Source organism: Canis aureus, chromosome 4 (genome assembly GCF_053574225.1).
Source record: "Canis aureus isolate CA01 chromosome 4, VMU_Caureus_v.1.0, whole genome shotgun sequence".
Lineage (NCBI taxonomy): Eukaryota > Metazoa > Chordata > Mammalia > Carnivora > Canidae > Canis > Canis aureus.
This window is the reverse complement of record NC_135614.1, coordinates 61,158,904-61,174,993: the sequence shown is the minus strand read 5'-3', so window position 1 is coordinate 61,174,993 and position 16,090 is coordinate 61,158,904. Positions and strand designations below refer to the sequence as shown.

Genomic DNA, 16,090 nt, shown 5'->3' with positions numbered 1-16,090 from the left:
GACATCTATTATTTTATTTTGGAACAGATCTGTAATTAACCAAGTTCTTGAACATAAAGCCATGGGCTTTAGGCAGCCAGTAAAGCAGAGCTGGCCTGACCTTGACCTCCTGGCAGCCCCAGACCCTTCCCTTTGGCCCTGCTCTCTGCAGTTTCCTTGGCCCAAACTCTGGGCCCTGCCTCTCCTGCTGCCCTCAGATGGCCTGTCCTGGCTGCCAAGCCGTTCACTCTGTCCCTCATCTTCATCTTCCTTAGCTCTCCGGACTTCCTGGTGGAACCAGGGCATGGCAGAGGGCAGGGTGCTTCTGGATTATTCTCTGGGTGGGGGGGGGGCGGGGCATGGGGGCTGTTTTGAAAGTGTTTTGTCCACCAAGCACAGTGTTTTCACTTTGATAGTATGTTAGAGTTTTCAAAAGAATTTTTTATTCTTTCTTATGATAGGTTGAGCAAAAATTGTCCATTTTTTAACAGTGGGTCAGTGGGTGTGCATATGTTGGGGGGAGAACTGATGGAGACGGAGAAGTGGGCAGGCCCTGGGACCATCCTCTCTGCCCCCCCACCCCCAGTGCTATGGCCATGATGGGGAAAACTTGATGTCTGCCTGCCCATTCCCACCTTGCAAAAGACAGAGGAAAGCAAATAGCCCCCAGCCTCCTTGTCTCCAGACATGTCATTGAAAAATCTTCCTGGGCTGCCCCATGGTCTGGACCAAAGGTTTCGAAGCTTTCTCCTGGGACTTGTTTTCTGAGCCTTACCCCTGCTTGGCTTTTCTGACCTACTGTTCCCTGCACACTTCTGAGGTAATGCTAGGTCAGACCAAAGTGGGCCAGTCAGAAACTTCCAGGCTTCTCTGGTGGCAGCTCTTGCAAGGTCTTTTTTACCCTGGATAACTCCTCTATTGCCTAAAATCCTTCCATTTGAGAGCCACCTTCAGGCATTCTCAATTCTAAATACCTATTTAAGAACAAACAGAAGGTTCATTTTTCCTCTGAATTATAAAAATATGTAATTGTGTAAAATAGAAAAAGGTAGAACCTTCCCCACCAAAAGTCACAAAATAGCCACACACCCAGTACCTAAAGAGAACCACTGTAGTATTTTGGAGTACTTCTTTGAAGCCTTTAAAAATAAACCTCTGAGTCACAATTATTATTATTATTATTGCTTTATATAGTTGTGATCATTCCATATATAACTTTGATTCTTTTTAACACAAACCATTTCAACGGAAGCATTTTTTTTCATGTTGCTATAAATCCTGGCTCTACAGTGCTATTGGAAATATAATTTTGGACATATTATTAATCTGTCTGTGCCCCAATTTCTTTACCTGCAAAATGGGGATGATACCAATATTTACCTTGCAGGGCTCCTGCAAGGATTCAATGAGACAATGCAGGTTAAAAATCTCTGCTAACAGGGAAATGCAATAAATGTTAGCAATTCATCTATTGCTAGTGTAGATGGTTGATTTCACTTTTCAACGATCATGAATAATGCTATGATGAACACCTCTGTGTCTGGAGCCACGTCCACATTGAGGATTAATTCCTTAGGAAAGATTCCTAGAAATGGAATTGTTAGATCAAAGGGTGAAGACATTCTTAAAGTTCCTATACAGATTGTTATTGACACTCCTGCTGGAAGAGAAAGAATCCTGGTTTGATTTACTCTTCAATTATTTATTTGTTTGTTTATTTCCAGCTTTCTTGAGATACAATCGACCCATAAGTGTAAAGTTTACAATGCGATGCTTTGATACACTTATATATTGCAAAATATTTCCCGCAATATGGTTAGTTAACACATCATCTACCTCACTTAATTACCATTTTGTTGTTGTTATGGAGAATCCTGGTTTTAGGTGTGCATCTCTCCTCTGCAGGAGAGGCCATAGAGCCCCCATCCTCTACCCCAGCACACACAGCTTTAGTGGGCGTGAGTTTAGAAGCCTTCTCTCTCTGAACAAACCTGCCTGCAAGTCTGATAAGACATCTTGGCATCATACAGGGACCTGGGAAGATAACCCTCAGTTGTACTCTTTGAAAAACTGGGGCAAGGATCTTGCCCAAGGTGTGGTGAGGAATAATCAATGGCTGATGGCTGGACTGGACTTTTGTCCTCCTGGTCATAAAAGACCTTTGATTTGCTTGGCCACTTTTGAGTTTCTCAGGAAAAGTGATAACACTAGGCCAAAGTTCATGCCAGTTGGTCAGACTGTCTCCCTCCAGCACCCACAAGGCTGGGGTGAGTGAGGAAGGAATGCAGTCCCATGAGAGCTGGGCCAGGTTCATTGGGGTAGGGGTCATCAGGGTTAGGAGACGCTTCCCCATTGATCCTCCCACACATCACACCACAGGAAATATCTCCATGCTTTGTCAGTCTACCACCCACCTCTGACACAACTGAAGGAGGTCGGTTTGATATACAGTAGACAGAAGACTTAGGATGAGATGAGGCTCAGCCCTGATATGAGGGGACTGGTCAAAGCCACATTTGTTCCTCCTTCCAATACCATCCAGTCACCCACCATTCTGCAGAATGACGGAATCAGCTGTGTGTAGGCACAGCTGGGAAGCCAGACTAGAGGAGAAGAGAGCTATCACACGGGACTTTTGATCGTGGTGAACAATGTAATTCTCCCCTCCATGGCCCACAAAGTCTTCAGTAAAATATACAGGGCCTGGCAGTGCTTTTGGGATCAAGTGTGTTTTTGAAGGGTGAAATGGAATATAGAAACTAGCTTTGATCTATACCCATGAGTATCCAGCCACATCTGAATGTCATAAGATAGGAGAAACAAAAAAAAATTTTTTTAAGATTTTATTTATTTATTCATGAGAGACACACAGAGAGAGGCAGAGACATAGGCAGAGGAAGAAGCAGGCTCCCTGCGGGGAGCTCAATGCAGAACTCAATCCTCAGACTTGGGATCATGCGCTAAGTAGAAGGAAGATGCTCAACCACTGAGCCACCAAGGTGCCCCAGAAGAAAATTTAACGACATAGAAAAATGTTTGCAATATGTTGTTATAGAAAATTATTGGGTGCAGAAGGAAATGTGCAATTGCAATCCCATTTTGGTCAAAATAGAGAAACATCTGTTTTGTCAAAATGTGAGATTAAAGAATATTTATTTATACATATATATGTTTAATTATTCATGCTTTTAAAAATATTTATTTACTTATTCATTCATTCATTCATTCATGAGAGACAGAGAGAGAGAGAGGCAGAGACATAGGCAGAGGGAGAAGCAGGCTCCCCAGGAGGAGGCCGATGTGGGACTTGATCCGGATCCCAGGATCACGCACTGAGCCAAAGGCAGATGCTCAACCACTGAGCCACCTAGGCATCCCTAATTATTCATGTTTCATATTTTCTCTAATAAACATGTATTAGTTGTAATGTTGAAAATGTGAAATGTTTGATAATATGAGCTGTTCTTACTGTGTTTGGTTGGTAAAGAAACGCTAGAAGTGAAGTAACATTGTCAAGGTCAAGCCAAGACTGAGTGGCCCATTGATTCATGGCCAGTTCTGTGACCTTTCCATTTGACTGGAAGGAAACATCACCCCAGTAGTGCCTTGAGTGCTTTGGACACACAGCATCTAAAAGATCTGATAGACTGGACTATTCTCTCTCCCACTCACTCCCTTTTACTGGATTCCAGGGAAAGATCATTGTCTGGAGAGTGTCAGTGGCTATAAGTACATTCTTTCTCCCATTTCAAAGTATGCTCACCAGGTTTTCTTCTGCACTTCAGGTCAGTAACATGACCCTCAAGCTCTTCTGGGCAGAGAATCATGTCAGCAGGATGGGCTGTGAAGCCTCCTGCAGATTGAGCCAGTAATAATCTGTGACTCATATCTGCAGATAACAATTTTCTATAAAGGTGTCTGTTGAGTGAGAGGGACACACAGAGAGACAGAGACAGAGGGGCAGCAGGGCTACATGCCTAGACTTATAACCCTGGGATTGAAGGGACCCTTCCAGATCACCTGTCTCATTGCATGACCTGGAAATTGAGACTTGCATCACACAAGCCAGCAGTAGGGCCAGGGCCAGAAGTAGCTGGCTTTGTTTCCTGAACATGCCATCCTTTGCTGTCCCTGCTCCTCACCCCAGTGCACAGGGATGCCACAACTCCTCCCTCGCTGATCTTCCTTCCACCTACAGCTATGTCACTGGGGGCCCTATGAACCATGCTGGGGGATTTGCACGTTAATCTGGTTCAATGAGACAGCACAGAAGGATCTTTAGTCGGGAGACTAAAGTGTCAGGCACATGGCAGGTGTTCAGTAAATGATGAGTGAATGAATGAAGGAATGAATGGCTCTTAACTCCTGGATTATTGTTCTTTCTACTGTGCATCAGGCGATCCTGACCATAAACCTAAATTCTATAACCCTAAGTACTCCAAGGCCATCTCTTCCGGGCTTGCACCCAACTCAGGAATCCCCTCTACAGCATGCCTGACAGATATCCATTTGGCCTATCTTTGGAATTCTCCAGGGATAGAGTACTCGCTGCTTCAAAAAGCAATCCATATTAACAAGCAACCACCCAAACAGTAGTTTAAAACTCAGCTATATTGAATTTAATTGATGTAAAATAAAATGCACCAACTTAAGTATATAATTTAATGAGTTTGACAAACATATAGTTATGTAACCACCACCACAATGCCTTTTAGAATATTTCTATCATGTGTGCTCGCTTCGGCAGCACATATACTAAAATTGGAATAATGCAGAGAAGATTAGCATGGCCCCTGCACAAGGATGACATGCAGATTCATGAAGAATATATCTATCATGCCAAAAAGTTTGCTTGTTTTCTTTTGTAGCCATTCCGCTCCCACTGCCACCCCTGGTTTCAGCTTCCTGTCATTATATTTTTGCCTTTTCTAGAATTTCATTTAAGTGGAATTACAGTTGACCCTTGAACAACATGGATTTAAAGCGTGAGGGTTCACTTTTTTTGCAGATTTTTTTTCAATAAATACAGCACAGCACCGTAAACATATTTTCTCTTTCGTATGATTTTCTTTTTTTTTTTTGTATGATTTTCTTAACACTTTCTTTTCTCTAGCTTACTTTGTGTAAGAATATGGTATACAATACACGTAACATATAAAAAATGTGTTAGTTGACTCTTCACGTTATCAGTAAGGCTTCTGATCAACAAAAAGTTGTTAGTAGTTAAGTTTTGGGAAAGTCCAAAGTCATATGCCGATTTTCAACTACACAAAGAATCGGTGTCCTTAACTTTTGCATTGTTCAAGCAACAGCTGTGCACACTGTTGAATCGTTGAGCCTGGCATATCTCACTTAGTACAATGTATTTGAGATTCATCTATGTTGTTGCATGCATCAGTAGTTTGTTCCTTTCTTTCTCTGAATACTATTCCATTGAATGGATGTCACCATCATTTGTTTATTCATTCAATCGGTTTACTCAACCCACCACTTGGGTTGTTTCCAGCCTTTGGTTGTTGTTAACAAAGGTTCTATGATAATTCACATGTGAATCCTTATGTGCACATATTTTGAAAAGTTTCTCTTGCATAAATACTTAGAATGTGATTTCTGGGTCACGCAGGAGGTGTGTGTTTAACTTTTTTTTTTTAAGATTTTATTTATTTATTCATGAGAGACACACACACACACAGAGAGAGAGAGAGGCAGAGAGAGAGGCAGAGACAGAGGGAGAAGCAGGCTCCATGCAAGGAGCCCGATGTGGGACTCAATCCAGGGTCTCCAGAATCAGGCCCTGGGCTGAAGGCGGCGCTAAACCACTGAGCCACCCGGGTTGCCCTATGTTTAACTTTAAAAAAAAACTGCCGAGCTATTTTCCAAAGTAGTGTCTTGCATCTGTATCATTTTGCACTCCTGTCAATATTGTACAGGGGTTCCAGTTGCTCCACATTGTGGCAAACACTTGGTCAGTTTTTAAAATTGTAGTCATGGGGCCAGCCCTGGTGGCTCAGCAGTTTAGCGCTGCCTTCAGCCCAGGGCCTGATCCTGGGGACCGGGGCTCGAGTCACAGGTCAGGCTCCCTGCATGGAGTCTGCTTCTCCCTCTGCCTGTGTCTCTGCCTCTCTCTCTCTGTGTGTCTCTCATGAATAAATAAATAAAATCTTTAAAAAAAAAATAAAATTGTAGTCACGGTAGGGAATGTGTAGTGGTATTGCATTGTAATTGCCACTTGTGGTACCCTGATGACTAGTGATACTGAGCATCTTTCCGTGTGCTTGTTTGCCATACGTAGGAAAACTACGCTAGAAAACTGGCCCAAAGTCACTCAAAAGTAGAGCCAGTCTTTGAACTCAAATCTTGGGACTTTAAGTCCCAATACTGGACAGCCCGGGTGGCTCAGTGGTTTAGTGCTGCCTTCAGCCCAGGATGTGATCCTGGGGTCCCGGGATCGAGTTCCGCGTCAGGCTCTCTGCATGGGGCCTGCTTCTCCCTCTGCCTGTGTCTCTGCCTCTCTCTCTCTCTCTCTCTCTGTGTCTCTCATGAATAAATAAATAAAGTCTTAAAAAAGGAAGTAGATGAGATAGGGAATTCAGGAGAACTTCCATCTCAGCTCTGAACTGTCTTCACAGAGATATAGGCATGTTGTCAATCATCCATCACACAATTATTGAGCACCTACTGTGGACCACATGCTGTGCTGGCTCAGGGGATGGGCATGAACCAGACAGACATGGTCTTTGTTTCACGAACCTTACAGAGTCAGGGCAACACATTCACTTCCTTTCTTCGTGGCAACTTATATAAAAAATATGTATCTACCTGTAAAAGAATTGCTGAGTGATTAGGAAACATCAAAACAGATATATGCAAATTGTATATGTTATAGAATTTTATGTTGATGTCTCATTAAGTTGTCTTTCGATTAAGATATATGAACTTATTAAATATTTGATTATTTCACATGGGTTACCTTGGAGGAATTCCAAGTGCTCATCAAGGGACATTAGGATTGCTATTGTCTTTGAAACTGAGAGCCAGAGCACTAGAAAACTGGCCCAAAGTCACTCAAAAGTAGAGCCAATCTTTGAACTCAAATCTTGGGACTTTTAAGTCCCAATACTGGGCAGCCCGGGTGGCTCGGCGGTTTAGCACCGCCTTCAGCCCAGGGTGTGATCCTGGAGTCCTGGAATCGAGTCCCACGTCAGGCTCCCTGCATGGAGCCTGCTTCTCCCTCTGCCTGCGTCTCTGCTTCTCTCTCTGTATCTCTCATGAATAAATAAATAAAACCTTTAAAAGAAAAAAAAAGTCCTGATACTGCTTTGAATAGTATCTGAGTACCATTGACGTATTTTTAGTATCCTTTTAGAACTAACATACTAACTATAATCAGTTAAAATTAAGGTCCAAAGGGTTATGGTCTGGGTTATTTTCCAAAATTTTCTAAATATCTATTCGAATTCCTCATTTAGCCTGTGAGGCCACAGAGGTCCAGAGGGAACGGCCACAGAGTGAGTCAGAATCTAAGTCCAGGTCTCCTGACTCCGTATTGTTGTTTTATGTAAGTGCTGCCTCTCTGGGCTCACTTATTTGCTTGGTCTGTCTCTGTTTATTTTATTTATTTATTTTTAAAGATTTTATTTACTTATTTGAGAGAGAGAAAAAAAGAGAGAGACCTCCCCAGCAGAAGGAAGGGCAGAGGGAGAAGCAGGTTCCCACTGAGCAGAAAGCAGAAATGCTTTCTCAACAACATCTGATAGTGTCTTTTCTGTCATGATATTTTCACTCTTCTTTATAAAAAGTATAGACATTCGTTTATTTAAAATTTTACAAAGAACCATCACATGGAAAAAATAAGTAAAGGACCAATCCCAGGACCCCGAGATCATGACCTGAGCCAAAGGCAGATGCTTAACTGACTGAGCCACCCAGATGTCCCAGTCTCTGTTTATTTAGTCCATAAACATTTAAAGCAAAAAAAAAAAAAAAAAAAAAAAAAACATTTAAAGCGGTCTGTGCCGCTGTGGGCAGAGGAGTGAGGGAGGGTGGGGAGAGAGCCTCGAGAAACCTAGATTCTAACCTCAACTCTGCCACTTCCAAGCTGAATGACTCTGGCAAGGAACCTAACCTCTGAGGCTCAGTTTCCTCATCTGTGAAATGGGAATAATAATAATAGCACTGACATTAGAGAGTTGCAGAGAGGCTTCAAACTTCACATGCATGGAAAGCCCTCCCTTAGAGCTATGGATTTTACTATTTGTTGAATAAATGAAGGAATACAAGCACTTAGCTCCCTGCTGAGCTCATAACAGCAATGGATAAATTACACAATGGCCAGCTTTTCTATTTAATAATTGCACTGAAATTATTTTTTATGAAGATTGAATTAAGGGAAATTTTAGTAGAGAACATTTTCACTAAAATCAAAATTCAAATACACTGTTTCATTTCTCCATGTTTTCTTCAAACCTTTATCCCCTTTTGGAACTTGCATTTAAAGTGATTTATTATGAAGAACCTGACAACAGCAAAAAAGAAATCCTTAAAGGTACATTTTTATATAAAACCATGACTCCAAACACTAACACTTTTCATTTCTCCACATTGCCTTCAAATTTTATTCAGAAAACGTTTACTTTGTTGGAATCAGAATGGCTCTGTGTCGCTCTTTTTATTACTTTATTTTTGTTTCAAATTACTTAATAAATAAAGTGGTTTGTGAAATTTATGCTGCTGCTTTCTAATGGTTCCATAAGACCCTGCCCGGTAGAGTTCATCTATCAACCTATCTCAACCCCTGTGGGAAATTTTATGATATTGTCATATCTTATATTTCTCAAAATCACTAAATGTGTACTATGTAATGTTTGAGCATCATCACAACCCTTAGATTAAGTATTAAAATTATCCCACTTTACAGATGAGGAAACTGAGGTTCACATAATTTTAATAATGTACCAAAATTCATACAGCTAGCATTTCAGGAATCAGTCACTGTGTAACAAATTGTCCCCAAATGCAGTGGCTAAGGCAACCATATCAGCTTATTTGTTCATGATTCTGCAATGTGGCCAGGGTTTGGTGAGGTTGGCTCATCTCTGCTCCATGTGGTACTGACAGAAGCAGTTTTACTGGAGCTGGAGGATCCAAGATGGGTTTATTCAAATGCCTGGTGTCTCTTCAGGGGAGATGGAAATGGAGGGGAGCTAGCTGGTTTCTCTCTTTGTGGTCACTAGTCCTCCCAGGTCTCTTTGTTTCCATGCGGTTTGTTTGGCAGGTTGGCTGGACTTCTTTATGGGTGTGTGGCTTCTTAGAGGCTGAAAGCAGAAGCTCCAAGGCGTCTTTTTCTTTTTTTATGTTTTATTATTATTTTTTAAAGATTTTATTTATGTATTCATGAGAGACACAGAGAGAGAGAAAGAGAAGCACAGACACAGGCAGAGGGAGAAGCAGACTCCACACAGGGAGCCTGACAGGGGCCTCGATCCCAAGTCTCCAGGATCACACCCTGGGCCGAAAGCAAAACTAAACTGCTGAGCCACCCAGGCTGCCCTCCAAGGCATCTTAATGGCTAGGCTGGGAATGGGCACAACACCCTCTCTCTGCTGCATTCTTTTGGTCAAGGCAAGTCACAATGTCAGTCCAGAATCAAGGAGAAGAAAACAGCTCCCACTCCTGCTTGGAGGAGCACCATGCATGCAGAATGGGGGCTGGGGGGGAGGGGGGGACTGCTGGCTGCCATCTTGATAGCTATATTTTATGCATACCCTATGTGCCACAAAAACTGGAGTAAGTAAATTCTCTCCTGAGCCTCAGCTTCCTTATCCATACAACAGGCCTAGCTACCAATTTCAAAGATGTGGATCATCCTTCATTTAACAGCATCCTCCATGTGCCAGGTGCTGTCCTAGGCTCTGGGGGACACTTACAAGTAGACAGGCAATATAATTTCAGAGACTGAATTTAAATCACACAGCGAGAAGGACTCCCTAAGAAAGTGATATTTGGGTCAAGGTGTGAAGAATGGGAGCAAGAGCATAAGGGGAAGTGAGGGTAGAGCATTCTAGGTCAAGGGAACAGCAAATACAAAGGTCTAGAGTCAGGAGATAACACATTACAAGGAATAAAATGGAGCTCATAAGTAGGGTCATGTTCTACAAACTGTGAAGAGCTCCAATAGTAATTATTTTACACAAGAGGGCTTTAAAAGATTCTCAACATTATTATGATCCTTAAGTGATCCTCAAAATGATTCCAAAAACGGTAAGGTGGGGCAGAAAAGTATTATTAATCCTGCTTTACGGAACAAAATATTCTCATGAACTATCTTTGCATATTTTCCCAAAATGGTCCCACTATACTTCTATGCTTAAATTTAATTTCATGTATCACCATTATGTCTTATTACTTTTGATGATGGGAATCTTCTGGGAACTAGAGACATCTTTATAAATCTCTTCCCATTATGATATTTAATTCTGTGGTTAAGTCCTTATGTGTACTGCTTTTGCATCTGTATTCATAAGAGTTATTGCTCAGTAGCTTTCTTATGATGTCTTTGTCTGGTCTTGGTATCAGAGTGATACTGCCCTCATAGAATGAGTTGAGAAGTATTCCTTCCTTTTCTATTTTTTGGAAGAGTTTGTGAAGATTTGGTATGGATTCTTCTTTAAATGTTCAGCAGAATTCACCAGTGAAACCATCTGGGCCTGGGCTTTTCTATGTGGGTAGTTTTTTTATTACTAATTCCAACTCTTTACTTGTTTCAGATCTGTTCAGATGTTTTATTTCTTCTTAAATTAGTTTTAATACTTTGTGTCTTTCCTGGAATTTGATCATTTCACCTGGGTTATAGAATTCCTTGGCGTACAGTTGTTCATAGCATTCACTATAACCCCTTTTATGTCTGTAAGGTAGTAATGTCCCTTCCTTCATATCTTATGTTAATAATTTGAATCTTCTCCCTTTTTTTTTCTAGGTCCATTTAGGTGAAGGTTTGTCTATTTTGTTGGTCTTTTCAAAGAACCAACTATTGGTTGTGATGATTTTCTCTATTGTTCTTTTATTTTGTTAATTTTGGCTCTAAACTTTATTATTTTTGTTTTTCTGCTGGCTTTCAGCTTAGTTTGATTTTCTTTTTCCAGTGTCACAAATCTAAGCCCAGAGGCTTAGATTATGGATTTGAGAACTTCTTTTCTGATAGAGGCATTTAGTGCTTTACATTTCCTTCTCTCTCATGTGCTGTTTTTAACTTCAGGAGTCTGAGGTTCACTCTCACCTTCTCCATTGACCCTGAGAGGTCTAGAGTTAGGAAACCTTTGCTGGGTCCAGATACTGCCACTTGCTAAGTAATCTTGGCAAGTCCTTGCTACTCTTGGGTCTTTGCTGCTGTTGTTTTAAAGACTTTATTTTTTAAGTAATCTCTACACCCAACGTGGGGCTTGAAGTCACAATCCTGACATCAAGAGTTGCATGGTCTACCGACTGAGCCAGCTGGGAGTCCCTGTTTTTCTCATCCTGGACCCACAGCATCTGCAGGGCTCTTCTAGCCTAAATGGTTTAGAGGGCAGGCTCACATTTAGCACATCTTTACAACTTTTTGGAGTGGATATCTGTCATTTCTGTCTACTTCTGACAAAGACACCTCATTTTCCTTCAGGGAGACCTCTCTGCCCCATATTATATTTAGACCTTTTTGTGTGTGCCCTGGACCCTTCTGGCAGTCTACAGAAAGAAGTCCATGGACTCCTCTTCAGCTGGGTTTTTTTAAAAAAAGGTTTTATTTATTTATTTGAGTGAGTGAGAGAGAGAGAGAGAGTGCACATTAGTGGGGGGAGGGGCAAAGGGAGGGGAGAAGCAGACCCTCTGCTGAGCAGGGAGCCCAACAACCTTGGGATGACCTGGGGCTGAGTATCAGGACTGCGGGATCATGACCTGAGCCGAAGGCATATGCTTAACCAGCTGAGCCACATAGGCACCCCCAGATGGATTTTTTTTAATGCATACTGTAGACTGCTTATGATTTAAAAGAAGTCAATTATATATATTTTAAATTATTTTTTTAAGTAGGCGCCACACCCAGCATCCGATGTGAGGCTTGAACTCATGACCCTGAGATCAAGACCTGAGCTGAAATCAAGGGTTGGACGTTCAATTGATGGAGCCACCCAGTACCCCTAAAGGAAGTCAATTATATTGAAATAGTTCTCAAAAAAAAAAAAAAAAAAGTTCTCAAATGATTAGAAAAACAAACATTTGGCATAGTATTATTTATATATACTTATTTATTTGAGAAAGAGGGAGAGCACAAGCATGAAGTGGAAGGGGCAGAGGCAGAAGGAGAAACAGACTCCTTGGCTGAGCAGGAACCCCATGCAGGCCTCAGTCCCAGCACCCTGAGATTATGATCTGAGCCGAATGTAGAAACTTAACCAACTAAGCCACCCAGACACCCCTATATCCTTCTTTATTAGCACATTAAATAACAAGATCTAGTTGGCCTGATACCTATCATATTTGAAATAGTGATGAACATAAATGAAAGTTTGAGATACTAATGACAACTGTGATGTGGTGTGAAATATTCATACTGGTGACAAAGTTACAGGTACTTTTAATGCTACTGTGATTTGTTTGCTATATTCATAACAGAAGGAAATACTAAATTTCAGTTAGAGGTCAGTAAAACGAAAGATATAATTTTTTCCTATGCAAATTAATGGTCCCTTGTTAAGAAATCTTTGTTTAGAAACAGCTTGACTCCCAGATTCAGATGTAAGCATGTAACCCAGTACTGGCCAATCAGAACAGAGACTGGCTTAGCGATAGGCATTTAAGCCAAACTAATTGAATCAGAGTGAATCTTGGACCTTTGCTGGAAGACTGGGACAGTTTCTTCTGCTGGATTTGCTAAAGAAGATTGGGTCCAGGCCTGGATCAAACACACCTTGCCTTCATCGAGCAGATCCTGCTTTAGAATGAAGCCAACACAGAGAAAAGCAGAGCTGAGAAATGAACACTCACAACTTCCTGGCAACATTCCTCCCATGAATGTGTTAATTACGGAAGCCAATACATTATCTGTTAAAGCTGGTTTGAGTAGGGTTTTCTGTTCATTGAAATCAAAGCGGTCATAACTAATACAGTCCCATAAAGCTCAGCAGAGTGTCTGGCACAAAGTAGGTGGCTCATGAAGGAATGATGAATGAATTTCAAACAATGTGGCAACATGATTAATATTATTTACTAAATTCATCTATACAGATCTGTGTATTAAAAGATGAGGGATCTGGGCAGCCCAGGTGGCTCAGCGGTTTAGCGCCGCCTTCAGCCCAGGGAGTGGTCCTGGAGACCCAGGATCGAGTCCTGTCCCAGGTCAGCCTCCCTGCATGGAGCCTGCCTTCCCCTCTGCCTTTGTCTCTGCCTCTCTCTCTCTGTCTCTCACGAATAAATAAATAAAATCTTTAAAGAAAAAAAAAAGATGAGGGATCTACTTAAAGTAAGCATTCTTACAGGCTTTAGTTGGCTGAATGAATGAAAGAACTCATCCTTTGCTGTTACTTCCTATTTTTAGTTATTTTTTTAGTTATTTTTATTTTTTGTTTATTTTTATTTTTAGTTTTATATATTCTTCAGAGACATAACCAGGACCATATACCGCCTGGAGAAGACAAATCTACAGTCATGATGGGCCACAGTGACAAATCAAGTCCGTGCCCCACTCACCCTGGGGAATACCATGCAGTGATATAAAGGAATAAGGCAGATCTACGTATGCTGATATGGAAGCAGCTCTAGACACATTAAGAAGGAAATTACAAAACAGTAATTACAAGAAGATTCCATTTTCATTAAAAACAAAATCTCCCAAGCAAATCTCCCAATCTCTTTGAGTTTCTCTGTGAACATAGTAAGTGTATAAATCAAAGAAAAAAGTCTCGAAGGCCACTCATGAAACACTAACAGTGGGCACCTCTGGGGAGAGAGTGGTATTGCGTGGGGGTAGTCATAGTCATAGAAATGTCCTTTCTGTTGTTTCCATTTTTTATACAGGGATAATAATTGTGTGTCACTTGTGTAATTTAATTTATAGGGGCTCCCGGGTGGCTCAGTTGGTTAGGCTTCTGACTCTTGATTTTGGCTCAGGTCATGATCTCACGTGGATGGGAGGGGGTGGGGAGGTTGGGGGGTGGGGGGGTGGGGGGTAGGGGTGGGGGGTAGGGGGGATGGATCCCGTTGTTGGGCTCTGCTCCCAGCATGGAGTCTGCTTAAGATTCTCTCTCTCCTTTTCCCTCTGCCCTTCCCCCTCCTTCTCTAAAAAAATAAAAAGTAAAAAAATAATAATTTGTAGTGAAAAAATAATAAAACAACTCTGACAGAACCTGGAATATTCCCTTTTAATCTGTCCCCCCCCCCCCGAGATGTCTGTCAGTATTCTGAGGGAAACTGAAGATAGCAGGGCTGTGCCCGTGATACTCTGCTGTGCCCAGGACGCCCCGCTGCGCCCAGGACGCTGTGCCTGTGACGCCCCGCTGCGCCCAGGACGCTCTGCTGCGCCCAGGACGCTTTGCTGCACCCAGGATGCTGTGCCCAGGACGCCTCGCTGCGCCCAGGATACTGTGCCCAGGACGCCCCGCTGTGCCCAGGACGCTCTGCTGCGCCCAGGATGCTGTGCCCATGACACCATGCTCAGGACGCCCTGCTGCGCCCAGGAAGCTGTGCCCAGGACGCCCCGCTGTGCCCAGGATGCTGTACCCAGGATGCTTAGCTGCGCCCAGGATGCTGTGCCCAGGACGCCCCGCTGCGCCCAGGACGCTGTGCCCAGGACGCTGTGCTGCGCTCAGGATGCCCCGCTGAGCCCAATATGCTGTGCCCATGACGCCCCACTGCGCCCAGGATGCTGTGCCCAGGACGTTCTGCTGCGCCCAGGACGCTGTGCCCAGGACGCTGTGCTGCGCTCAGGATGCCCCGCTGAGCCCAATATGCTGTGCCCATGACGCCCCACTGCGCCCAGGATGCTGTGCCCGTGACGCCCCCGCTGCGCCCAGGATGCTCTGCTGCGCCCAGGACGCTTTGCTGCACCCAGGATGCTGTGCCCAGGACGCCTCGCTGCATCCAGGATACTGTGCCCAGGACGCCCCGCTGTGCCCAGGACGCTCTGCTGCGCCCAGGATGCTGTGCCCATGACACCATGCTCAGGACGCCCTGCTGCGCCCAGGACGCTGTGCCCAGGACGCCCCGCTGCGCCCAGGATGCTGTGCCCAGGACACCCCGCTGCGCCCAGGATGCTGTACCCAGGATGCTCAGCTGCGCCCAGGATGCTGTGCCCAGGACGCCCCGCTGCGCCCAGGACGCTGTGCCCAGGACGCTGTGCTGCGCTCAGGATGCCCCGCTGAGCCCAATATGCTGTGCCCATGACGCCCCACTGCGCCCAGGATGCTGTGCCCAGGACGCCCCGCTGCGCCCAGGATGCTGTGCTGCGCTCAGGATGCCCCGCTGAGCCCAATATGCTGTGCCCATGACGCCCCACTGCGCCCAGGATGCTGTGCCCAGGACACCCCGCTGCGCCCAGGATGCTGTGCCCAGGACGTTCTGCTGCGCCCAGGACGCTGTGCCCAGGACGCTGTGCTGCGCTCAGGATGCCCCGCTGAGCCCAATATGCTGTGCCCATGACGCCCCACTGCGCCCAGGATGCTGTGCCCAGGACGCCCCGCTGCGCCCAGGATGCTGTGCCCATGACGCCCCGCTGCGCCCAGGACGCTGTGCCCAGGACGCTCCGCTGTGCCCAGGATGCTGTGCCCAGGACGTTCTGCTGAGCCCAGGACGCTGTGCCCGTGATGCCCCGCTGCGCCCAGGATGCTCTGCTACGCCTAGGCTGCTGTGCCCATGACACCGTGCTCAGGATGCCCCGCTGTGCCCAGGATGCTGTACCCAGGATGCTCAGCTGCGCCCAGGTGCTGTGCCCATGACTCCTCGCTGCGCCCAGGACGTTCTGCTGCTCCCAGGATGCTGTGCCCATGACACCGCGCTCAGGACGCCCCGCTGGGCCCATGATGCTGTGCCCATGATGCTGTGCCCGTGACGCCCTGCTGTGCCCAGGATGCTGTACCCTGGG

General features: G+C 44.4%; 1 non-coding gene across 1 annotated transcript; it reads left to right on the top strand.

Moving 5' to 3' along the window:
• The first annotated feature begins 4,710 nt into the window (after nucleotides 1–4,710).
• LOC144313136 (U6 spliceosomal RNA) lies at nucleotides 4,711–4,817 on the top strand. The gene has a single exon (XR_013378860.1). It is a non-coding gene; the product is annotated as a U6 spliceosomal RNA (small nuclear RNA).
• Nucleotides 4,818–16,090: the final 11,273 nt, after the last annotated feature.